The 27,726-nt window shown below is 39.8% G+C and overlaps 1 protein-coding gene across 5 annotated transcripts in view; it reads left to right on the forward strand.

Annotated features, from left to right (window-relative positions):
• Positions 1-27,726, forward strand: part of TENM3 (teneurin transmembrane protein 3) — a 2,294,790-nt gene that overhangs the window by 1,657,566 nt on the left and 609,498 nt on the right. For 2 of the 5 annotated variants that reach the window (XM_075930247.1, XM_075930249.1), the window contains exon 1: positions 2,810-3,509. The exons of 2 other annotated variants lie outside the window; for them this stretch is intronic. The gene's annotated coding sequence lies outside the window, so the exon portion shown is untranslated. Of the gene's footprint in view, positions 1-2,809; positions 3,510-3,958; positions 3,975-27,726 lie in introns of those variants that run through there. One more of the 5 variants, XM_075930248.1, reaches the window with a different exon arrangement.

A 27,726-nucleotide genomic window follows, 5' to 3' on the forward strand; every position in this document is an offset into this window, starting at 1 on the left:
GAGCCAGAGTGTCTTGATTCAGAGTACATTCTGCTCTCTTCCTTCAATAACACCTAGACTCCGAGAAGAAGCAAGATTTACTGATAGTCACATTAAAAAGTCTCTCTGTGTAATTCATATAAGGAATGCATATTCTTTTGTTCTGGCACTACAAATACAAGCTTATTAGCATCTTAAAATCGTGAAGTTGCTGCTTCTTTTACATTTTTAAGTCTAGACTGTGATTTTTAACAAGTTTATCCACATTTAATGACAGCCTTTGGAAAGATATTAGCCTACAGAGATTTAAAACAAATGTGACTTTACACTTTATAAATTAGTTTAAACTCTGAAGGCTGAAATGTAATTAAACTTTGGTAAGCCTAATAATACTACTTCAGTAAAGTTAAAGTTCTAAAAATAATGTTCTACGGACTTCAGAAATGCAGACAAGCATTTGACAAGTAGTTCATGCTATGAGCTTTGAATAAGGAAGAAGGTTTGTAATCTCTGTAACACAGGAGAATCTTAATTCACTGTGTATAGAGGTGACAAAGTTCTTCTTGGTATATCGTGAGCCTTGGTTAAATTAGAGAAAATGCTTTTTCATCGTCAAGAATGCATTTGGAATATTGACAGTTTTATAACATAACCATTTTTTTTCATTTTATATAAGAAGAATATGTCAGTAAGAAAAACTATACCAAACCCCTCCCTGAAAAAGTTTTAAATTTAACGACCATTGCTGTTTTGTACTACACAATTATGTCTGATATAAAATCAAGAATATTCATGTTTATCTAGCTAAATATTTTAATATACAATTAATGTAATATAATTAACATTTTACATGTTGATGGCTTTTCTAATAAGCAAGATTTAAAAATGTGTGAAATAGATTTGAATCGTAAAGCAAGATAATACCGTATAACAAAGCTATCTTTATTATCTGTGTGCTCCATTTTATTGTAAGTCTTAAAATGAGCAAATATAGGAGTGGTGTAAAGAAAACTTTCAAACTGTTTCTTGACTTATTAAGGCTTCCTGCTTCTTTACTCGAAATCCCCATCATTTAAGTAGCACTACCGAAGCCACGAAAGTATACATTTCTGCCCAATGGTTTATTTTTAGCGTCTTCAGAAACGTAAGGTAAACTATACGGAGGTGGTTAGAAACAATTAGTAATATTTCAAATTTATTGTAGAGAAAATAAGTTATTCATATTATAAAATAAACACAGTGTTTCACTATAGCAATTGGTTGCTTCCCACGAAGACATTTGTTTTCTATTATACTAGCTGTAAAAAAGCATGATAGTGCGGAATGATCTTTATTTATACAGTATATATTGTGATTTATAGATGTGGTTCTCATTGCTCGTCCATCATTCCTCAATCAGTTTAGATGGTCAGGTGTATTGCTTCCCAGATTAACAGCAATAGGAAACAAATGGGTAAAATTCCATAGAAAATAAAGAATTGTTGAGTGGATCATAAGTAACGCTAACCGTGCTTGTCAACAATATACGTAATAGGGTTTCCCCGATTACATGGTATTTCCAATAATTGCATATCTTGGGAATTGATTAAGAAACTTTTCGGATGACGTAGTGGTGTATCCATAATTGAGTCGGAAAGGTGATAAATATATCCCAGATTGGAAAATCAGTATACTTTGGCAGATAGCTTTTAAAAACCTGCTAATTTCGTGAACATTTGTGAACTTTCATATTTGGCGTGTAAAACTTCTTTAAACTTAAAATGAAAGACGTAAAACTAGGACGATAGGTATTTCTCTGTTTTAGAGGAGGGACAGGTCAAGGATATTCAGGAATATTAATGTGAACATTAATGTTAAAATGCATTAATGATTGTGGTACTGGTGGAAACGTTTTATACAGTCCAATATTGTCACTATCTACTTTTTGTGGGCAGAGGCAGATTGCAGGAAGAGGAGAGTGACAAGAGGAGGAAGAAAATAAGCAGAAGAGTCTCTATGTGCCTGTGTACGTGCGGCTAGGAAAACTTTACTTTAAAAAGAAGCCTCATAAATTACCATCAGGTCACTCTCAGTGTTGGCCTTTATTTATCTTGTTCTAAAAGTCTAGTATACTGTCGAAAAATCATCAAGTAAGGCCACAGCGTAAACACTTCAGTTGTACTATCGCAGAGCTAAAATATGTAGGACAGTGTTTTAGTTATTGGTACAAAGTCTTTAGGCTCATCACAAGGTGTACGCTTCCGACAGGAGATTGTTCATAAAAGTCGCAGGTCACTCTTATGAGGTACTTTGAATGGGGTTCGCCTACTGGGTTTGTGAAGCCTTAATTATACCCCTCAGCTTTCGCATCAATCTTCCTAGGCAGTCTCTTGCTCGCTCCCTCCTTCTCAAGTGACTCAGCTGACCTAATATGCCCAACCTCTGAAACTGCAAGAAAAGTATTTTCTAAGAATACAACCAGAGGTTTTGATTACATTGACGAGATGCATGCACCCGGGTAAAAATGCAGCTATTTATCACAATTATCCTTCTCCCCATGGAAAAATCAATCAATCAGCCTCCCCCCCCCCCAATAAAAACTCCTCTCCTCGCGTTGGTCTGAGAATATATAATGAGGCTGTAAGTTCATTAATGTTTGCAATCAGTAGCGTGCAGACACCCTCATCATGGCAGAAAGCTGCAAAGAGCCATTCATCAGCGTGAAGTGTTATTCATGGATGACCCCTAAATCATTGCACTAGTAGTAGATGTACTGATTGGACGCAGCATGGGAGCCTCGGTATTTTACATTAAGCGAGGCAGGCGGCGGCGTCGGGGAGAAGCGGGGAAGAAGGCAAAGGTGGTTCAGTCCAGCAAGTCCCAGCTGGCAGGAAAACGCAGCCAAGGGGCTATCGCTGCGCTAAAGGGAGCAGAAGGAAGTCCCTGTCCACTCGGCGGGCGCTGGAGCGGAGGCGCCGGGGATTATAAATGGTCAGGCGCGAGCCGGTGGCCCTGTGCTGGGAAGCGGATTTCGCCCCCTCCCCCCGCTCTGCGCTGGGGCGGCGCATGGTAGGCTCCTCTGGCGCGTGAGGCTGACTGGCAGGGCTGCTGTGCCCAGGCTCCCTTTGGGGTTCCCCGTGCTAGTGCACAATTGGGTCCTGCCGCCGCCGGTCCCGGGCACCTTAGTGTAGCGTTCTCCTTGTCTCCTGGGAGCGGCAAGCAAGTCCCCCACGCGCCCTGTTAGCCAGAGGAGCAGAGAGCCAGAGGGGCCGGGGGGAGGCAGCCCAGGGAGCAGGCGAAAGTGAACTCTGTGCGCTGTGCATTTCTCTCCCTCCTCCCGCCCCCACCCCCAAGCCGTGGCGGGGCGCAGCAGCGGGCAGGCGAAGGAACTTGTAACACTTTTCCCTTCTTTTCTGCTTTCCCCTCCCCCTTCTCTCCCCACCCCCTCCGCTTTTGGACAAGCGCTGGGTGCGTGGTGCTTTCCCGGCGCCGCTGCTGGGATCATACTGAGAGCAGGAGGAGAAGCGACAGGGCGAGCTGGGCAGCCCGGGGTAAGTGGAAGGCTGCGCTCCGCGCCGGTCCTAGGGGCCGGGCTGGTGTGTGGCGGTGGCGGGGTGACGCTGCCGCTGCGCGCGGAGGAGGAGGGTGCCAGGAGCTTGTTTAAATCGGGACCGTGTCCTTCCCCCTCCTGAAGGCGGCAAGTGGCTCTGAGCCGGGCTGGTGGGAGTGTGTGACAGACTCCCTGCCTCTCTCCTGCCCCCGTCTCGAGCATCCCCTCCTCGCAGAGGAACTCGGGTTAGTGGCAGCTGCTGTTTGGTTCCCTGCTCAACACCCCATTGCGAGGAGGGGATGGACAAGGGGACCACGAGAGGAGGGGAACGCGCCTAGCAAAGGAGCGGAGTTTTTATAGCTCGAGCTGAGGCGAGTTCTGCGCTTCTCCCTGCTGGCGATGCTCTCCGCTTGCGTGGTGCTGCTCTTCCCAAACGTGGTCTCGCCGTCCTTGCTGAAAGGATGCAGTGAGTAAGCGTAGACACACACGCTGCTTATCCCAAACGTCTCCTCTGAGCGAGGAAAGGTGCGGGCTCGCGCAGTAGAGCATTCCAGGGTAGAGCTACTGCAACAAGATCTGCTACCGCAGCCGTTGCATTGACTTTCTCAAGTCATCTCGGGTGCACTTGGAAGATAAATGGAAGTGACCAGGTTTTTATTTTGGAAGAGCAACGGAAGTTGAAGAAGTGTAAAAGCTTGCCCCGGCTAGACTTGTGGTAGATTTTAACGTGGTTCATATTATGTGTGGTCTGTATGATTGAGATTTTTTTCTTTTCATAGCAGTCTTTATCTTCTGACAGTGTATTAGTCAAACGTTTGTAGTCAGTGGCAGGCTCCATTGGGTGGTCTGTACGAAACAGAAATATGCTCAGGTTCTACTGTTCTTTCTATTACTTTTTAAAGAAGGAAAAGAGAACAGGCAGGAATGTCCTTTCATGTGTGTTCCATACATTACAAAGGAAACATAACAATAGGTAAAGTTATTACATAGTGACTGAAACATTCCAAATTGTAAGGGTGAGAGTTTGTTTTCATCTAATGATATTACTTCCTGAATTTTTCTTTCTTAGATGATTACTGTTTTATATATTCTGTGGGTGTCAGTGTCTGTGGGTTATGTGCTAAAAAGTTTGATATACTGTGTAACCAAGTAACAATACACAGAAAGTAGTACATGGGGACCTACAATCTTAAGTTGTAATATCAATGATTACTTTGTGGTCTTCTGTAGTTCAAAGTTCTTTCAAATTTATATTTTAGGTTCAAAATAGTCTGCTTTTAAATATGAGAAGAGTTAAGTAGCTTGCATCTGTACCCATTAAAGGTGATAAACCTGTTTGACATTAGAAGTCCTTTAACTTTACATATTGTTATCCTTCTGTGTGGTATTCACTTTATTGCTTGTTCTAGATGCAGATGTTTTGCCTAAATATATTTAACATTTTAAAAAATTCTATGCATAAATGAATTCTTATATCATCTTGCAAGACATCATTTAAATTTAAACATACCTCTAAAAGATAATTAATTACAGGAATTTTAAAATGCAAATTATATTATGTGCATGTTCCTTGGAGAAATACAATAAACACGATAATTTCCCCCTAAAAAATTGAAACTACACTGAACCAAAAAAACCCTGATATTCAGGATTACAAAGGCACATTAAGACGATTATTGAAGTGTAATGAATTTTCATGTACATACAAAACAGTCAGGAAGAATATGTATTCTAAGACCTTACAGATGATCATATAAAATCTTATAGTTGTCTAGAACAGTATTTTTCAAATTGTCTTGCATTATAGTGCTGAGGTCTGTGGGTGTTTGGTCTTTTTTGTCATTATGGACTTGTTACCTATTTAGTCTGATAAACTAGAAGATGTGTATGTGTATGTATATATTTGACTAATAAATAGAAGTGAAATAGTTTTACACATGTAAAACTGAAAGGATGGTCAAGTAGTCCTTCCATCAAAAATGAAGTCTTTTGTTTAAAATTTGAGGAGGGGGAAACTCCAGAGCAGCATTCATAATTCAGTTGGCAAGTTAAAACTGGTATTTCCCTTTTGATCCAGGAGTAATTATCCTGTACACAAATAGCCAAGAGTAGGATATAACCAAAAAGAAATGGAATTAAAGATACAAATCCTTGTGCAAATGAAGAATGTTCATTGCAGATAAACCATACAAATACCAGAAAATAAAATGTTGAAGTTGAAATTAATTGTATTGTACCTTCCATGACATGAAGACAAAAATTGACAAACTATAGATCCATTTCTGTAAGGTGCTGAAAACTGTCAACTGCACTGAAGTCAATGTGCCTTATTCTCATACACATAAAAGTGAAGGAAAAAACTCCCATTGACTTCCATGGGCTTTGGCTTAGGCCCAGTAGGGACTGAGAGCGCTCTGCATCTGGTGGTATCAGACAGTGTATAGAAAACTATATTGTGCTATGGTGACCTGACAGAAAACGCAAATAACTTATGGTAAAACTTTGGGACAGCAGTATCTTGTATTGTAAAGTGATACTGAATTTACTGTAGTTTCATGTTGACCTATAAAATTTTAGCTTGTAGAAAATGCATATCCCTGCTTAAACACAATGCAAGAATAAAAAAAAAGAAAAGAAAATCTTCCCAGTATGTTACTTTTAAGATCTTGTTATGCGCAAATACAGTATATTTTCCTGGTCAGTTTGACTGACCAAATTTGAGCTACTGTATGCATAAAATAGAGATGTTAAATCTAAGCCTAGAAAGTATATGGTATTTATAGTTCTATTTTAGAAGCTTAATTTATTTTATATTCTGTTTCCTTTCATGCAGTAGTGAATTCTTCTAACAGACTTGCTGTTTCACCAGATGTGGGAATGTGGATTGGCCATTTTAGCCTACTGCAATTAGTTGTTCTGATAGTGTGCTCAGTTGATCACTGTCTATCAAGTAGGATTCTACTATATTTTCAGGAAGGCTTTGATTGGGTGCAAGGAATTTCTTCCTTCTCCAAATATCTGGTTGAATGAAAGAAGTTCTCTTATGGCACTTTACTTTTAGTATGGCTGGCAAGCTGCACAAGTACAGAATCACTGAATTTTATCACTAAAACACAGTGTTAATGTATAAAGGCTTCCAATTTTCAGTAACATTTTATTTAAAAGTCCATAGTTAGGATATTTCTACGTTGTCAGTTACAAAATTATTTGAAAAATAAATCTTGCAAGTTTTTAGAGGTCGCAAATGCTTTAAAGAATAACACAGTAGAAATGTACACTTTAAAAAGCTTTCCTTTTCTTAGTTCTAAAACTGATTAATTGCTTGGTATGAAAAAAAGTATTAAATAAATCAGGTTTTATAAGACACAGCATTACCATTATGAAGCTCTCCTTATAATTGAGATTAATGTTTCTGAGCAAAGAAGTGATTTGGAGGGCTACATTCATTTTGAGTGCTGCTCTAATCAATTTTAGATACGTTTCTCAATGTATCAGTCTGCATCCAAACCGGCCTTATTATGTAGAATTAACTTGTTGGTGATTGATAGCAAGACTGCTCCATCTTGAGAAGTCATTTGTTTCAAAATAAGTGTTATGGCTTGTAAGAGTTTCAAACTATTGGGCCACACCACTTAGATGCCCCTCTGTGGCCTGACTGAAGCTTGATAGAAGAGTTAAAGAAAATTAAACTCTTTATATGAACAATTAATTCACGCATATTTTAATGTTTTTAAATGGCTGTCTGTGTACAAAGTCATGTATTTCATTTAAATCTGGAATGACAGGTATTATTTACAAATAATTTCTTAGTCTTCCAAAGAACATTCAATTTATTCTTCTAGAAAGGCATAAATATTCTAAACTTCTCAAATAATAAATGTGAATGGTTTTCATATAATATGTAAACCTACTGCCGTATGATAACTTTACTGTTGAAGGTGTTACAGTTTCTTGCCTTTTACCTTTTCAGGTAATGAGAGGTAACACATGGGGAAGTAATTCTTTATCCTTCTCTAAAAACAGTAAGGACAGTAGATGTTCTCATCCCTGCTGTGATATTTGCATGTTTTGTTCTGTCTGTATACCTTCTCCTTTGTCTTCATCAGCATTTTGTTATAGACCAAAAGTACATGTTTGCGTTTTTACTGCTGAGTATGACACAAATATATGTAGTTCAATAGAACTCCTCTCTGGATAAGATTAAAACAAAAGTGGAATGAAATAAAGAAATTAGAGCTTTCTTTAAAAACAAACAAACAGTGAGTTGTTCCAAGTCTCTAGTTTGATGTTGCTGTCTTCCATCTATGATATGGCCAGTGATTTTTAATCTCTAGTTGTAATTGTTTATACAGGCAGTCCCCGGGTTACATGGATCCGACTTACATCGGATCCCTACTTACAAACGGGGTGAGGCAACCCTGCACTAGCTACTTCCCCCCAGCAGACCAGGAGATGCGAAGCTAGCACCCCCCCTCCCAGCAGACCAGGGAGACGCGGAGCGGCTTTTCTCAGCAGACACCTCAGCTTGAGAATAAAAGACTGAGGGAAGTGAGGTGTGGGAGAATAAAACTGAGCTCTAGAGAAATGTTTGGCTAGAGTTTCCCCTACAATATGTACCAGTTCCGACTTACATACAAATTCAACTTAAGAACAAACCTACAGTCCCTATCTTGTACGTAACCCGGGGACTGCCTGTATATGTTACACTAAATGCATGACTGATAGATTTTCATTTTAGATAGCATTAGGTACGTTTTGAGGGTTACAATTAAACTACTGAATGTGTGTTTTCAGAGATAGTTTTGCCTAAGCACAAGACCACAAGATGGAGAAATTATGAAATACTTGTACAATTACATAGTAGTGTGTTTAATATTAAACTATGGAAAAGTCTGTGTTTTCTGTGGAAGAACCGTACATTCTTTCACATGTTATCTCAGTGCGTGTGTTCATCTTAAACTGTAGGTGAAATAGCTGTAACAGAAGTCCAGAACTCCCTTACAAGGGAGTAATCTTTTTCAGTATGTTATTCTATACTCTAGAACAATAATAACCTTTTGAGTCCTTTTCCAGACTAATGTCTGTCTGCATTATATATATATACTTTTTTCTAGTGCAAATTTGGCATAAGGTATTATTCACATAAAAATGATCTTTAACTTACACAAGGTAGAAAATTCAGAATTAAGATTGAATCTGTTTCATAGCTTTCTTTAATTGTGCCAAGATACGTCACAGGTCTAGAAACAGGGAGAGACTTCTATATTATAACACTGAAACTTAACAGACAAGTTAAAGTTCAACTGTCAGCCTTACTTAGAATTTTGGCTTTCATTAATATAATATAGCTCTTCAGTGTTTACTTTTAGAGTGTGTTTGTAATTGTAAATGTAGGGTCATAGAACCAGATGAAATAAACCACAATTCAGAATCTGACCCAGACCCAATGTTTTCTAGTGCTTAGTTAACATCCCCTGCAAATCCACTGAAATCAGTAGGACTAGGTGAGTCTAAATCTGAATGGTTATTTGTTGTGCAAATTCTTTCTTGTCTTTATTTAGTGTATGATCATGTAATGGAGACTTCAGTGCAGCTAGAGTCCATTCTAGTCTGGCATTCACACATGCACATTAGATCTGTGTACACAGAAAACTATTTTCAGTTTGAGAAAAGAGAATATGTTTAGGACATTTTTGATCAACCAGTCATAAAAAAGAAATAAAAAAATAGGTTGTACCGAAACACATTTAAGTGAGAGAATTCTTATTTGTCTGCTGTAAAAATAGTAGTCTATTTTTGAGTTACATTTCTGCAAAATAATGTTGTAACTGCAAAAATTTTAATTGTATAAAATATTTGTCCTCTAAAGAAAGACACTACCTACTTTCTTCTGGTGACACATGCGGTTCAAAATCAGTAAATCCAATTCTCTATGGAGAGGGGAATAGCTAATCAAGTCTTCAGTGCCTGATTCACATGAAAATAGTATTGCTACTTTTTATTATTATTTTGCTGGGTGTAAATGTGGATAATTGCTACACCTTCCAAGTTTTTTCTCTGTGACTTTATACAAGGTAGACCCTTTAGCTGAATCATGTCTGATTGGCACATATGTAGTATTTAGTCTCTATACCTACTTTTTACATCTCGTTTACATTCCATAGGATATAAACTTTTTAGCACTTCTGTAACTTTAAATAAATGAACTGATTTTTTTAATGGGAATGTTCTGTTTTGAAGCAGACATGTAATTCTCTAACATGAATGTTATGTGGCCATCAAGCAGAAAGTAGACTATTTTTTTTATTAAAGTTCTAGTTGGAACATCAGTTAAGTTTTACATCCAAGTTACAGAAATCTAATGTAGCAGGTTGTAATGTAAAATATTGATATAACTAAATGTGGAGATCAAATAATTTGTCCCTATAATAAGCCAATAACCTATGGAAAGAACTATCATAAATATGAATTCTGACAGTAGTATAAACCCATTAGTTATCTACTGATATTATAAAATATGGTAGCAAAGTCAATTTGTGGTTTATGCTGCATTACTTTCTATCAGAATGATTTTTTTAAAAATAGCAGGAAAGTCACAGTCCAATGTGGTTTACTTCTTTATTTGAGATTTTACAATTTCTGATAGTTTAAGAAAAATACTCCTGGTGCTGTAATTGGTGACGAAGCATAGATTTAAAATATGGATTTTCTTCGTGTGTGTGGGGGGGGGGGGGGGGGGAGGATGGGGGGTTAGAGAGTGAGAGAGACAATAGACAGTCACATTTTAGAATCTTTAAAAGAAATTGAACAATGTAAACAGCACATGATTCATTATAAACCAACTCCATGAAAGATAAACAACATTCCCTAAAATATAGACTTTATATGGTTTGTTTTGGGTTAAAAAGGGATGAACGATTTTAAAATACAGTCATCTAGGAAATAATTGGTGCTAATAAATGGCTATTCAAATTAGCAAACAGTAAGTAGTACTTTGGTTGTCATGCAGGTATAAGGCTCTCTGGAGCTGTTGAACTCAACAGAGCATTTGTCATTGACTTTTTTTATTAAGTTACATTGTATCAGATATGTATGGTGCATTATAAATTTTTATAGGACCTTCACCAATAAATCTAAATAATAGGGGAAGGCCATTGATACTAACTACTAGGAGCATTAACGTATCCTGAATACCAAAAAAAGCAGCAGACATTATTTATTTCACTTATCTAACAAACAGAATGTAGTAATCTCTCTTTAGAACACTAAGTAAATATTAATCTCCGAATAAGATTACCTACTAATAAGCACAGTTTATTCTCTGAAAAATAAATAGCACCAACATTGTCCTATCAAACTGATAGTTTATAGCCAGTAACAATACCTTGTGATCAGATTTACTGGCTGCGTAATACATGTTTTAATAACTAAGAGGAAAAGTGTCAAAAGGATTACCCTTTTTATGGCTAATGTTTAACTGAAGCTAGGAGGGGGCTGAATGCTCATCTGTTGTACTTCAGCATACCTCTGACTTCAGTGGCGGTATGGTGATTTACCAGGGTGTCTCAGAGTGAGACAAATTTGCAGTTAATAAACGTCACTTTAACGTATAGTCCTCTCTTCATTCTCCAGCAAAATATAAACAATTATTTACATTCATAAAGAGTATTTGTTATCTGAACAGATGCTGATCGTATGAACCTTATTTATTTCCAGTGGTGTACTTAATTTTTGCATTAAAAAAAACAACCTGAGAAAGCACAAAATAATGTTGTTTTCAAGTACATTTTTCTTGTGAAAGTCTGTTCTTGTTCACACTATTGAAATTATAAAGCCTCTAGTGTTTCCCTTATCCCCTCACAAGAAATTTCTGATTTGCACGTCAGAAGCTTTGCCTGCCAGTGGTGTGGTCTGAACCACACAGCTTTAACTAGAAAAAGGTTTGATATGGTACAACCAGTCATCTTCGTTCTGTGATGATATAGGAACTGAAAATGAGTGAGCATTTATACAATGCCTTAATAGTGGTAAGGAGGAAAAACTATTGGAGTTCTATTATTCAGTTAGTGGTCAAGCAAATTTGTGGGTATTTTAGCGTTATCCCATAAATAACTTTTTGCAACGGTAGAACTTCAGGGCTGCTATTTCTGCACAAATGATTTTCCAGTTATTTCAGGAATACTGAAAAGTTACAGCTTGAATCTGTCAAGTCATACTGATAGACATTCAGGTGAGACTTCAGCTTTGATTTTCCTTTCATACATAACTAGTTAGCAAATCAAGACCAGTGGGACCTTTGAGCAATGTAGGCTTCATATGTTTTACTTTGAGCACGGTTTAACATTGTGTATTGACCACTTAATTAGGGGATAAAAGATTACATGGAATTTATATTTTCAGCTTTTCACCTTTTATTCTGTTGTAGTTTAATAGCAGTAAACCTGTAACATTTACAGTTGTGTAATGTTGAAAAAGATTCAGTTAATAGGGGATGAATGAAAACCAGTTTTTCAAGCTGATCTATAAGTGACGGCACACTATTGTTTGCCTAAATATGCAGCTTGGTACAGAATTGCAGAAAAAACAGATGCCCTTCCTCCCCCTCCTCCCCCCCATTTCGCAGGTAAATTTTATTTGGTCATATTTTCAATAAATATGAGTGCTTAATGATGTGCGGTGTTGTGCCCCACTTACAATTATTTAGTTTCTTATAGTCTCAGTGTAGTCATGGAGAGTTGAGGATGCTCTGCTCCTTACAGGATTTGGCTGAAGAAAGAACCATCCTCAACAGAAATGTCCATGCTTATGCTGTCTTCTTATGACTCTTCCACCTATTTAATTACTGCCTGTCGGTAATGTTTAGTGATCTATCCAATGTAGAGACTGAACTGGAAATACATTTATGTGTTAATAGATTTTGTTTGTTTGAAGCTTGAAAACAATAAATTGCATAAAAAGAGCTGAATAATTAATGCAGCCATCAAAATACATTACAGAGAAAAATATTTTAAAGCATGGGAAAAATGGAATACATGTACTTAGCACAGAATCAATTTAGTTTTTGAAGCGTGTAAGTGGCCCTCACAAATGCATATCCTTCTTTATTATTCTTTTATTAAAATTTAAGTTCAAAACAATGCTTTGTTTCATGAAGCGGCCAAATAGTTATATATGGTGCAATATATTAATATTAGAACTTTTAACAATATATTTAAATATGGTACAGTCATTAAATTCAGTAGACGGAATAAAGGGACCTCCTAAATAAATGCCGAATTATAATATAAAACACATCATGGCTAAATTAATTAGGGTGTTTAATCAAGAGATTTCCATTTACATTGCAAAGGGTATAGATATGTATTTTATTTCAGAAATTAAATATTAGCGTCGTAGGTCAACCCCTGTTTTAGTGTAGCAGTGGCAGAAGTTTAATATCTTCCAAGTATTTTACATATCTCTTCTTTGAAGCAAGATACTTTAACTCTGTTACGGAGAGGTTTGATGTGGAGAGACAAATGGGAGAGTTGAAAATGACGGCCGAGTAATTTTTCTATGAGATGCCATCAGCTAATTCTCTAGACATCCAAGGATAGAAATGGTTTTTATCTATTTGTAATGTAGTAAAAAATGAGGAATCTAATATCTTGTTCACTATTCTTTGTATATATTTATTTGGAACAAACTTCAATGTCAGTTGCACTAACGATCCATATTTAACTATAAAATTTTGCTTGGCTATGAATGATAAACGTGTTTTTGTAGTACCATTACTACCTAAGTTCTGAAAAGGCCACTTTTTCCTTTGAAAACCTAACACTAAAGAAACTGTTAAAATGTTCATAGGAGTGAATTTTCTTCAGTTGTCTTTTTTTTTTTTTTTTTCTTTTAAATTAGTTGTAGGACCATCTTGTTATCACCCTCCGGATTAACAGAGGCGACCGGGATAGTATCTGCAAGCTGACTCTCAGCCTTACGACAAATAGGGAGTGTATTCAGGAATAGGACCCTCTTCCTCATGAACATCCCATTGCCCAGGGCCAGTCACAGGTGGAAGCTGACTGGGTTGTGCCCATGAACTCTCACGATACTATCTACATGTTTTCTTAGTCTGTAAGGTGCAGCTAGACTATTCGTTGTTTAAGTTTTTCCAATTACAGACTAACTCTGCTATTGCGCTGTGCCTTTCTCACACATCCATTTGGTTAAGCCCATGTTCAGGGATTTTTAAGGCTTCTTTTCCTATTTAAGATGAACTTTCCGCTTCTTCTGTGTAGTTACATGGTATAGGAACTAAGCATGTAAAATTCTGTGTCTAGTTTTCAATAATTCTTAACTAATGGCTGCATGGATTATTCAGCTCTTTATGCATTTAATTAAACATTAAGTTAACCAGTTAACTATCCTCTGGTTGGGCTGCAGTGTTCACCCTCCCCCCCCACCTCGTGGCGGGTGGGAGGGTTGCTCCATCCCCCACCAGTTCAACATAACTGGTAAGCCTCGCCCATTAAGGTTAGCTATCAATATCCCTAAGTCTGACTAATTATCTGCTTAGGGGTCAGACAGGAATTTTCCTATTGGCACCAAATTGGATGGGGTCTAGTGGTGCTCTTTAACCTTCCTCTCAGCAACATGAAAACTCAGATTAAATAGGCATAAGATTTAGGGTTTGATGTTAGGAGTTCAGTAATTGTTTTTTGTTGTAACTTGTGTCTGATGTTGTGTGTGGGTGATAGGCCAAATAGTCAGCAATCAGAAAATAAGAAATGTGAGAATTTGCTCGTGGATGTCAGATCAGGGAGGAGGGAGGGGTACAAGAAGCCCTTTACAAACTGGGTCCCCCTTTAGTACCTTCTGTGGGTTATGGGATTATGGTGGGGGGGGGGGTTGAAATTGGCAGGATGGAGCAGAGTAAGTTGAAACCTCAGGCCAGGAAGTAGAAAATCTACCCTGGGTTATGGCGTGTATAAATGCTCTATAAATCTATCCTTGATCTACCTAAATAATAGGAATGAGAAGATGGGCAATCATGCCTCTTTGATGAGAAATTTTAAAGTTGTGCCTAGGCAGTTAACATCCATCCCTAGATCTGTCTTCATTTGCATATTACATACTGATTCCTGAGCTCAACTACTGAATTAGGATTGTGCATTAATTTTGTTTACATTTATATGTTTAGAATTCTAACAGATTGCCCCAGAGACCCATTGTAATTCATTCAGCATTAGGAATTTGTAATGGAGACATTACATTAAGGGAGAAGGGAATTGTACAGTATTTGTGCTGGTTCTTGGGCCTGATCCTGCAAATCTATTTAGGTGTATTCCTCATGCACAATTACATTGACTTTAATAGGATCACTCTAGTGAGTACTGATTAGTCATATATGACTAAGGGATTATATGATCAGGCTCATTGCTTTTAAAGAACTATCCTTTAGAGGCTGTGATTTTTTTATTTTATTTTTAAGAATAAGATGTGATGGTCTTGTGAAGGATTCTATCATAATTCTGTGATATCAGGATACAGTAATCTTATCAAATATCACTAGACAGGCAGTAACTTAATTTACTTAAATTAATGGGTAATTTTTACAGATTTATCATAAATTGACCATCAGTTTAAATATTTTTTACAGATAGCATTTGTTATTTCTCAAATTTAGACCTTAAATTGTAAATTTGCGATGCATTTTCAACTTGTGGAAAAAAAAAATCTGATGGTTGAATACATTTTTCACTAGACATCTCAAATGCTTATTCCTTCAAAGGGTCAGAGCTGTCTCGTAAATGGTTACTTGGGATTTTTGAAACCCTCAGTAGTAAGATAGATATAGAGGGCCATACTCTTTCACATTCAGTAAAATGCAGCTTCACTGAACTGTTTAACTTTCCTGTAGCCTGTTCTGCACAACAGGGGTGAACAGGATCTGTCCAACACAGAGCCTTTGAATTCCATGGGAGTATTTGTATAAATTTTATAAAAGCAGAAATAGAACTGTAAAGTGGGCAACTCCTTTAAGAAAAGAATCAGATTAAAAAAGAAATAGATACTAACTTTATATTTCATGGTATGTGTTTATTGTGATGGGCATCTCCCCTGTAAACAAAATGGATGCATTAACGGTATAGTATTAATCTCTCAGAAACTTGCTTAATATGTTAAAATATTTAATTACAAAATATTTTAATATATAGCGGCATGTCTCTAGTCCAGAGAAACTTGATATAAATGTGCCTAAAGAAATAGCCAGTTTTGTTTCATAGCCACATACATTCATTCTAGTTTAACTGTAAGCTAAGTGGTGATGATTTAGCTTATGTTTGCCCATGCTAAAGAGCCACTTCATATCTTTAAGCTGAGGAGCCATTGTCTGGCTTGCTTAGTGAGAGGGAACAGTGGCTTTTTATGGGGGAGGAGCGGGAGGTCATAAGCTGCTGCAAAAGGCAGTGTAGTGACACTGACCATCTCTTGGGACTGATAGGACAAAAGGGTTGAAAAGGGACAAGACTGGGTATGAGAAGCCCTCCCCCTCACCCCCCGGAACATGTGAGGGAGCACTAACATCTTTCTCTTTCCTTGAGGTGGTAAACTACCAGCTGGCCATGAACTTCTGTGGGCATCATGGTAGTCCATGCCTTTCTGTGGGGGAAAGGGAGGGAATTTTTCACTTATCACCAGATTGGCTTAACTTTAAATGTGCGTAGGGGCTCAGCTTCCTCACAGTAAGGACTTTGTTGTGGTGTGGAGTGAAAGGCATTAAGCTACATATCACAACTCATTGTGTAAGTGTGGGGAAGCTGTCCAGTGCAGGTACTTCATCGGGAAAGCATATGGTGACCAGATAAATGGCTTGGTACATTACTTAAAAAAAGGTGTCAGTTAAAATGGGAGAAGAATTGGTGACTCCTATGAATGGTAAATTAAATTAATGGAGATTGCCTATCTCTTAGAACTGGAAGGGACCTTGAAAGGTCATTGAGTCCAGTCCCCTGCTGTCACAGTAGGACCAAGTACCATCCCTGACAAACTTTTGCCCCAAATCCCTAAATGGCCTCTGCAAGGATTGAACTCACAACCCTGGGTTTAGCAGGCCAATACTCAAACCACTGACCTATCTCTCCCCCTTCTTGACAGTATGTCAAAGCAGCCAGCCCCCCCCCCCTTCTTTTAAATCCCATTTTACATGGAATGTTGGTTATACCATTTATAGGAGCCCCTGCCTCCATTCCATTCCTTTAACTGACACCTCCTTTCTAAAGTCCTGTACCAAGCCATTTATCTGGTCACATTGTTCCAGCAACTGACTGACAGGAAAACATGGATGGAAAAATGGGTAGGGGGGATGTTGGAAGTTGCACAAATAGATATTGAAGAAACATGGAGTTACTTGCACTCTGTACTTTTTTTCTGCCAGGTGGTCTGACATCTAATAGGAAATTTGTGACCTGGTTAAAGCCGTATCTACTCTTTCCATATAGCCAGACAATTTAGAATGTATAGTATTAATGGAAAATGCTATGATTAGTTTAACAGGGTTTTTTATCCTGTTCTAAATGCCAACTAATGTAATGGAAGAGCTATTTAAGATCAGGAGTCTGTAGGATTGGACTTGGTAACATCAAGATTTAGAATGACTGAAGAGAATAAAGACCAGATGATGTATAATAACTCCCTTCTTCACATATGAATGCTCAATACAATGAAACTTGAAAGGCATAATGCCTGACCCCAAACTTGTTAAATGGAAATTACATTGATGAACAATTTTGTATAAACTATCAAAATGCACAGATTATCTTTAACTCTAGAGACTAATTGTCTTCCCATGCTGTTTTTATAACCAGAACCATATTAAAAACAATGAGGGGTCCTGTGGTACCTTAAAGACTAAAATATTTTCACCATGCAAGGCACTGCATTTAGCTGTATGAAGTAGAAATCAATAAACTTCATGAAGTTGCTCACACGTATACAAACAGAAATCTTTTAGTCTCTACGGCTAGGTCTATGCTAAAGGAGAAGGTGTATTTTAAGATGTGCAACTCCAGCTACATTAATTACGTAGCTGGTGTCGACCTACAGTAAATCAAGTTTCTCCATCATCCCCGTAGCAACATATCAATAGGAGCGAATGCTTCTATCGCTTGCCTTACTCCTTGCAGGAGCAGGAGTACTGGCCACTAACAATGGCACCCTTGGAGTTCAATTTAGTGGATCCGCTAAATCTAACTCTGAAAGATTGATTGCAGCAGTGTTGATCGTACTCCTAGTGAAGATATGGCTTCACATGCCACAAGACTCTTGTTTTTGGAAATACAGACTAATATGGCTATTCCTCTGAGATGCAAAACCTTATTGGTACTATTTTTAGCTTCATGTGTAATTAATAGATTGTACGAGATCAATAGATGGAAAATGGGGGGCCAAATTCTACAATTGCATATGTGAGTAACCTATTGAAAAGAAAATTAGGCTATGCGTGTGCAGGAAATTTCTCACATTCATGTTTGTAAGATCAGTCCCCTTCCCAAAAAGTGTTTATGCAATAAATTTAACATTTTTATTCATGAGATGAGAACAGTATTGACTACAATATCATTGTAAATATTTTTATTAAACGTAATGCAATGTTGCTTTACATTTTTCCTTACATAGTCGTCTTTCTTTGAACAAGCAGTTTGTTTTGCTTGTTACTATTGTGTAGAATAGTTTTGAATCCCTTGTACATATTAAAATAGTTGTAGCTTTCTGTTGCATATTTGCTTCATAAACGTATTAAATGTTAAAATGTTACTTTTTTCCTTTATATAATGTTCTGTATCAGTCTTCATGACCATTATGTATTGTCTGTTATGAATTTTCTGTGTATGCTAAATGTAAAATTATCTCTTTGGTTTTGTATTGAATTTCCATGATTTGGGCTTTTTACTGCAGTGATCAGAAGGCTCACAATATATTTAAAGATTTTTTTTTAAAGGTTTTAGTATTTTCTCTTATGCTTGATTCTTTTGTCCACTAGATTTTCACAACTTCCCCCTCTCCAATCTAAATCACTGTCACTCTAATCTCTGCTTTTCTTCACAATTGACTTTTGGTTAGGGACATTTTTTGTGATTGTAACTAAAAGTACATGCATTCTCCCCTCATTCTTTTTGTATATCCGCAAATGAGCATTAAGGGAGACTACACCTTGGCTGCCATTCGTAGTGGGATGGAGTGACACCTCTGACTTGAGTATACTACTTGTAGGGTTTTTATGTTAAAAGGAATAAGCTGCAAGGTAGTGTGTCAGGCAACTGTTTTGGGTTAAGTAAACCAGCTACACATACTTGAAAGAAATGATTGTGGTCAACTTCCTCTTTTGTTCCCCCCGGTTTTATTATTTCTGAGGTTTCAAACTTAGCATTGTAATAGCCTTGCAGTTTGAGATTGGGTTAAGCAAGGGAGATGTAACTGAGACTCTGCAAATGTGTTAAGATACACAGTAGGGCTGTAGGTGTCCCTTCACATACACAGCTGTGTGGAAAGAGTTCAGTGACCCCAATCTTTCCTCCTTCCATAACTGTGTGATGTTTCTTAGAATTCAACATTGCTCCATCATTTCCTCAGAGTTTGAATGGTGGTGTTGAATGAGCTGACGGCCAACTGTTCTAGCCATTAGTATAGGATGAGCATTATGAAGGTTGCACGAGCATTCCAGGTTCTTTGATACATATTACCCATATTAGGGATGTTAAAATGTGAGTACTTTCCTATTCAAGTAGTTGATTTTGTTTTTAAATTACTTGATAAGTCAATAAGGGTAGGTAGTTACAGCGCTCAGTCTGGCTTGTGCTGGGTCACAGTAGTGCTTATCGGAAGACACTTGTGTGTCACTTCTTTTAACATGGGAGGAATGTTGCATGATTCTTGATGGATAGAAGGCCCATGTCCAGTGGCATAGAATCCATGATGACTGGGAGTCTCCTGTCTGCTGAAGCCTTCATCTGCTTTCAGAGACTTTGTAGCATTACCCTTGCTATCCTCCGTCTGTTTTGCAGTTGAAGACTTTTAGGATTGTTCTTCGTGTGATTCCTCCCCCTCGGACCTTGCCACCATGGGTGACCCTATTGGGAATACAAGACTCCAAGACTCCCTACGACATTGCTCTTGTGTTCATTGGAATGTGCAAGCCCACTCACCACGACAAGGTGATGATCCAGGTCACAGCATAACCTCTCCCAATTCTGCTCTGCATTATAAAGGACAGGGAAGCTGGTATGTGAAGTGGCTGGGGCAGTCCCTGGTCCCTGGGTGTCTCATTCCTCAGCATGACTCCCCCTTTTCCCTTTATAATGCAGAGTGGCAGCAAGGGGCGAGTGTGGGGGGGGGGGGGGGGGAATCTGACCAGTTTTATCATGCTAACTGATAAACTTCTGCTTATTGGTTAGTTGACTAGTCGTTTACATCCCTAAATCGTACCATGCGACCATTGATGAGTCCTCCACAAGTTAATGCTCTACATTTTTTTTTTAAGAGAAACTGGAATTTGTTAACTTATAGCTTGTGTATATGGGGATGCTTGTGAAAGGTAGCCCAAATTAACTAATGGTATGAAATGAAGAATGAATTAAATTGCATTAAACCCCTTTGTGGATACTCTCTCATTTGGAATTTGAGTTGCTTAAATGGGTTTAATTTAGTGTGAATGAAGAATGTGAATAGTTAACTGGTTGGTGATGCTTAGTGGGAATGGTTAACCATTCTGGAGTGGAAGCAGCTGCCCACCCTCCCCCTGTTGCCACCCTATACGAGGCTGATGACTCCCAGCCCTTGAGCCCATGCGGGCTGGGAGCCAGCCGTCCTCCCTCCTACTGACACGTACACTTCCCCCTCCCCCTCGCTTCCCCTCCACACTAGGGGTACAACTTCCAGCCCATAGGGGCTGAGGGCCTGCAGCCCCGCAGAGATGGAGCAGCTGGACTGGATTAGCCCCTGCTCACAACATGGAGCCAGTCCAGCTTGGCTGTGGTGAGCAGTTGCTTCAGTTCAGCGAGCTGGAACTGCCTCTCCGCCCACCCCCATTGAATCAGTTAACCAGTTAAACTTAACGTTTGACTGATTAATTAAATAGGATTTTACATCCTTAACGTGAATTATCTTTTTAAATTCAGACAGTTTGTTAATTTGGATTAACATTCCTGGATGTCTCTACACAGAAGGAGAATCATAGTGTATAACAGGGCTGCTCAACTTTGGAGGCTCTAGGGGCCACAATGATACTCACCATATATAGAGGGCCACAACTTAAGTGTGGTTGCATATACATGCAAATATATGTGCAAATAACTTCTTTTACACTGACCAGCATGAATACAAAGGTTAAGGCAAGACTATACAACACACAGACCCCATTTAATTCAGAAGCTTCAGGGGATAGCTGAGTTAGTCTATAAAGTGCTACCAGACCATTTGTTCCATTTAATTCAGTACTGCTGATATTAATAAAATGCAATATTTACCCAATTTCCAACCATATGGCAGCACTTTTAATGAGCAATGACAATCCAGTAGTTGAACTACTAAAATGCATACCAACAGAAGACCAATATATTGACGACTACTTTATTTTGGCTCCCACCCGCAGGCCAGGTGTTGAGCCCACATAAACTCAAACTGCACCACAGGCCGCAAACAAGCGGGCCTTATGCCCGCGAGCTGTGTGTTGAGTAGTCCTGGTGAGTAATAGATGTTCTCCACACTCCTTTACCTATGTTTCATTTGCAACTGAGACTTTTGCATTGCAAAAAGGCTAGATGTTATTTTGTGTTTGATTTGATTTGTATGTCCACATGCCATGCTTGCTTGCTTGCTTTTAATCCCCACCATCATATGGAAAGGAGCAATGCTTTTTTTATTATTATTTTTATTTTTTTATTTTTATTTTATTTTATTTTATTTTTTTGATGGTACGCCCTGCTTTCCCTCGGCACAGCCCCTAGCCAGCTCTGGGATTGTTCGTGCTGCGCTGGATGGAAGCCCACTTGGGACATGTGGCAATTAAAGGGGCTGCAACTGCATTTCGGCCCTGACCTCCCAGGTCCCTGTTTTTTTTGTTGTTGTTTGCTTGACAAATTTTCCCCAGTGTGTACTGGTACTTTTTTATTCTTATTTACCAAAAAAGCACTCGAAAGGAGCATATACCACATACAGAGATGAAACCTACTATATGCAATACCCTACCTAATGCAGTCATTAGAGAGAGAAAGTCTTTATGAAAAATGGATGCACTTTGCCATCGTACCGTATTGTGATACCACTGATGTATTAGAGAAAACTGGCACAATGTAAAAAAATATGGAGGTTTAACTGGTAAGCCTCACCCTTAATGGATGAGGCTTACCAGTTAAAGTTGTTAGGTGGGGAGTTGCTCTAGCCTCACTTATCATTGGCAGGAAGGTGCTCTAACCTCTGGAAGGCCCACCACAGACAGGGTCTGATCTGGCATCCCAGCAGGAGCATCCCCTGCCTGTGGCAGGAGAGGAGGGGGTATTCCAGCCCAGTGGCAAATAGGGAAAGCTGCTCCAGCTAGGCTGGAGGACCCCCTGTTCACCTTTCTATAATCAGTTAATCAATTAAATGGTATTTTACATTAATAGTAATAAGCAGTAGCTAGAAAAGTACATGTAATTAATGTATAACATGGGATTTCATTTCCCTCTAGTGGCTGACCCAAAGCAGCTAGATAGGGGTCATAGGGAAGCCATTAGCTCAAGCAGAAAAGCTTCATGAGGGACTCCAGGTTCCAGCCCTATGGCTCATCCAAGTAAGGCTGGTTCTGTACACCGAGGAGGAAGTTTCAGTTGAAATTTATATGCTATGTTTTATTTATGTAAAACTTAAGATCCCCCCCCCCCTTCCTTTTTCTATTGGCAGTGATGGTGTTGCTTACTTTGTGTATACCAATGTCTTCAATGACCATGCTAAAGTTCTGAACACATTGAAGCTCATTTCACATTGAGTGATGAGACTGTCCTAGTAGATTGAAATGCACCTTTAATATAACCCTCTTTTTTCAGATGCATATGGGAGGTGAGGTGAGGGAATGGCCAGTGGAGTTTTGGTATTCACAATAATTATGAAGTAGCTAAATTATCCCCAGTTTACACTATACACTGAAGCCAGGGATGCTAGCTATAGTGTAACTGAATAGTCGTGTAATTGCATGACACCTTATCTGTTACAAGACTATTCAGTGGTCCCCAGAGGCAGGGCTAACCGTGTGCTCCCAGACCCACTCCCAGGTAGGCCCCTAGCCACCCCATGCTGCTGCCTCTGATAGTTGGCTGTTGCCAGGGGCAGGGATGGGGCTGAGGCGCCTGCGAAGCTGCCTCTATTTGCGGTGGCCCATGGCAGAAGCCTCCGTCCCTGGGGGTCGGAGCTCTCAATGGACAGGGGCTGTTGCCATGGACCAGTGTCTGTCTGTGGCCACCCTGGCCTTCCAGCCTTCTCTGTTCCAGCTTCTATCCGTGGGGAGCTCGACCAGACCGGCCTCTGTCTGCGGCTCCCCACAGCACCATCCCCTGCCTACTCCCCCCACCTCCTGCTGCCTCTGTATCAGGGGGAGCAGATGGATCTGGTATTCTTGGGGAGCCTGCTTAAAGCCAGCTCCTCATGGGCACTGGCTCCCACACTTGCTGCCTCAAAGGCAGAAAGCAGGGGAAGTGCATGTCGTCGATAAGATTAACAGATAAGCCAAATAGTGGAATACATGTTGGCATCCCTGATTGAAGCAAGAGGCTAATTGAGAGTAGTTATTAACGGTTCACAGTCAGGCTGGAAGGACATAACAAGTGGGGTTGCTCAGGAGCCAGTTTTGGGACTGGTCCTGTTAAATATTTCCATCAACAATTTAGATATTGGCATAGAGAGGATGTTTATTAAATTTGCAGATGATACCAAACTGGGAGGAATTGCAAGTGCTATGGGGACTATAGGCCATATTTCAAAAGGATCTGAACAAATTTGGAGAAATGGTGTAAAGTAAATAGAATAAAGCTTAATAAGGAGAAATGCAAAGTACTTCACTTAAGAAGGAACAATCAACTACATACATGCAGAATAGAATACTCTCTAGGAAGAAGTACTGCAGAAAGGGAAATGAGGGAGGGAGGAATTGTCATAGTGGACCCTAAGCTAAATAGGAGTCAACTGTTGCAAAAACCCAAACCCGATTCTGGGATGCATTAATAGGAGTCTTGTGAGCAAGACGTGAGAATTCATTCTTATGCTCTACTCTGCTCAGGCCTTGGAGTATTGTGTTTGTTCAGATTGGAAAAGAGAAGACTGAGGGGGGACATGATAGCAGTTTTTAGGTATCTAAAGGGTGTTACAAGGAGGAGGGAAGAAAAATTGTTCTTGACCTCTGAGGATAGGACAATAAGCAATGGGCTTAAATTGCAGCAAGGGAGGTTTAGGTTGGATCTTAGGAAAGATTTCCTAACTGGCAGGGTGGTTAAACATTGGAATTGTGGATGGGGAGGCTGTGCAATCTCAGTCATGGGAGATATTTGAGCAGGTTAGACAGACACCTGTCAGGGATGATCTAGATTGGGGTGGGCAACAATTTTAGACAGGGGGCTACTTGACTAATTTTTGAAGTGTCCCAGGGCTGCCCCGGAAGGGCCAGGGCTGCCCCGGAAGGGCCAGGTCCAGGGCATGTCTGTGCTCCCCCTCCCACAGGCCCTGATTGAGCCCTGGGGGAGCATGTGAAGTCTCTTGCTCCCACCCTCCCTGCCTAGAGAGAACCGCCAGCAGTTCTGAACAGCTGGTGGTTCCCTCTAGGTAACTGCCTCCTTGCAGGGCAGGAGGAGACTTTGCCAATCAGGGCCTGGGGGTGGGAGGAGCACATGAAATCTCTACCCTACCTTGCATGGGGCATGCAGTGCTTGGAGTGAAAGTGCTGCATGCCCCTTGCAGGGTGGGAGGAGACTTTACGCACTCCTCCACCCCCAGGCCAATCAGAGATTGAGGGTGGAAAGAGCATGCAAAGAGTCTTGCTCCTGCCCTGCGAGGGGCGTGCGGTGCTTGCAGGGTGGGGGGAAGGGAGTGAGAAACTTCACGTGCCCCTCTTGCCCCCAGGCCCTGATTGGCCTCAGGACAGGTGAGTGGCAGGGTGTCCGCAAGCTGGATCTGGCCTGCGGAGCCCCTTTGCCCACTCCTGATCTAGATGATGCTTGGTCCTGCTGGGAGGGCTTGGTCCTGCTGGGAGGGCAGGGGACTGGACTTGAGGTTCCTTCCACTTATAGTATTCTAGGATTCTTTTATTGTCCAGAGCCACCCAGCAAGTCAATTTCTGTAGCCTGGCTACATGGCAGCCAAATTTCTAGTCTATTTTAAAGGGAATGATGAATATTTCTACAAAGACTGAAGATAATGTCAAACTGTTTAGCTACAAGGTCATGGAAAGAAGGCCTTGCTTTACGTTCTCTTGTATTCAATTTCTTTGCCTCCATGTAGTTTAAAAAAGAGCCATTATTGCTCTTTCAAACTTTCCATATAATTGACTTTTTTGGGAACAACACATGCTGGCTGTGTATGAAGAACAGTTATAATTAACAATAGTTGTTGATGATTTTACATTAGTACCCAGTCTAACTCCAGTAAATGATGATGGGAGACTCTTGCCATTGACTTCAGTGAAAACAGTCCTGAGGACTAAGGGTACGTCTAGACTACCGCGTTTTGTCGACAGAAGTTTTGTCGACCGATACTGTCGACAAAACTTCCGTCGACAAAGAGCGTCCAGACACACTGCTTTGTCGACAGAACTCCGTAGTCTGGGACGCAATGTTACAGGCAATAACACCTTCTGTCGACAGAGTTCTGTCGACAGAAGGTGTTATGCCTCGTAAAATGAGGTATACCAGCGTCGACAAAACTGCTGAGTTCTGTCGACGTTATGCCGACAGAACTCAGCGGTAGTGTAGACGCTGGTATAGTTTTGTCGACAAAAGTCCACTTTTGTCGACAAAACTAGGTAGTCTAGACACACCCTAAGTGTGTGTGTTTAAGCATGTTCTTTGAGGAATGTTCCTATAGGTGCTCCCCTTCAAGTGTACTGCATCCCTTTTGCCTTTGATCAACCATTTTTGGAAGTAGTCCCTGTCTGGCTCTTGCTCTATGCATCCTCATGCCCTGTGGCAAAGATATTCACAGAGCACAAGCAAACATGCCTCAGATTCCTTCATTCTTAGATGAAGCATCATGGGCTCCCTCTTGACTGGGCTTATTAGATAGATAGATGTTGTTTCTATCTTCCTTGTTTGTGTTTTTAAACTCTTACTGGGATCCCAGGACTTTAAACTTTGATTTTTTCCTATCTTAAACACAGCGTGTCCATAGCTAAAGTGCTTGTGGGATGCCATCTGTAAAATCTGCTGTTCATTTAAAAGCTGAACCGTTAAGAACAGGGATATAAAATTAAAACTCCTCATAATGGAGCAATCCCCAAGACAAACTTCCAGTCAGAGCTCTGAGCTCATCTGTATGTAGTGCCCAGTCCACCTCTGGATCAGTCACTGAGAGCTATGCAGGATAAGATGACTGCTATCCTGTTGTCCTTGAGGTCCTGCTCACCAAAGCTTTGGGGGATGAGAGATCTACACTTTGGGGGATGAGAGATCTATAGCTGCAGAATAGATATCCTTGCAATTGAAGTTCAAAAATTCATTTGTAATTAATAAATAAGATGAGCATGCGTGAGAACTCTCCTTAATGAGGTCTTGGTCACCGGAAGAGATTTCTGATCCCAAAAGGAGAGCTACTGAGGTTCCAAATGCACCTGGTACTACAATGGTGTCTAATGCTTCTAAGAGCCATGCATCTTTCAAAAAAGGCATTGATAACCTCCTTTGCTATAGGTGATTGTCTTTTCAGCAGACATTCTACAATTAAGATTTAGACACCAGCTGCTTCCTTCCTTGGTACCCTCAAAGTGCCTTCTTTGGTGCCTCATTTTGTACCCACTAAATTATGCATCTTATGTCCTATACTAACCAGGTACCAGTGTCAGTTTCCATTATTGCTCCTGTATTGCCAAGTTCTAATATTCAAGAATCTGTTTGTACCCAATGAACTACAGTGTCTTCTACTACCTGCTTCCATACATCCTTTGGTACTGAGATCCTCTGGGTCACGAGAAGCACTTTTCTCATCAATTCTACTTGATTTCCTGGCTATTATCCAGGGAGAGCACTATTGTTTCTCATGGAATATTTTGAAGATTCTGACTCAGACTTTTCACGGGGTTTTGCGATTATTCTGTGGGATATTCCTCTTCTGTGCATTTGGAGAGAAGAGGGGACTTCTGTCCAGCTAGGGTGGCAAACTGTAGCTATCTTTTTTTCTATGATGTATGGTGCATCTAAGTATCTATGGGTACTATACCATCGACAAGGTAGAGGACAAGGACAAGGGGCATAAAAGGTGTCATTCTTTTTCCTGTACCATAGTTTCTGCTTCACCAACCATAATCAGTAGAGTTGACTTACGAAGAACAAGATATAAGGCCTGATAAGGAAGTAAAACCTTGAGGCTACATCTACATCGTGCTGTCTTATGCAAGAACATATGCAGATGAGGCGTGGCGATGAATATCACCATGTCTCATTTGCATACTTAATGAGCCGCCATTTTGCGCAAAGGGCTCTTGTGCAAGAAGGCGCAGTGTAGACTGCTCCTTCTTGCACAAAAGCCCTCTGTGCAAAAATGGCTGCTTATTTGCATATGTTCTTGCACAAGAGAGTGCAATGTAGACGTAGCCTGAGTGAATAATAGTCATTACCTGTTCAGGCTGTAATTGCAGATGACTTCAGGTAATTCCAGATATTGATGAAGCAAATAGTGGATATACTTCTGGACTCTTAAGAAGTATCTGGACTTGAATCATAAATGCCTGTATGTTTTACACATCTCTGCTTCAGCATGCATGGTACTTCCAATTAACAAGGCAGTTTTGAAGCTGGCTAGGACTATCTGGTTAATTTCTAGCTACAGCACTCCTGACTTGCAGATATGTTGACAAGAAATACTATGTCAAGCTTAAGTTTTGTAATCTTTATTTCCACGTCAGTCACTGATTTTCTTGGTTGTGGAAGCAGTCAATGAGTGCAGGAGACAACACAAAGCAAAAGTTATTCTATAAGTGCCTTGATCTTTATGGTTACAAAAGCCTT

The sequence above is a fragment of the Pelodiscus sinensis genome, chromosome 5, assembly GCF_049634645.1.
Source record: "Pelodiscus sinensis isolate JC-2024 chromosome 5, ASM4963464v1, whole genome shotgun sequence".
Lineage (NCBI taxonomy): Eukaryota > Metazoa > Chordata > Testudines > Trionychidae > Pelodiscus > Pelodiscus sinensis.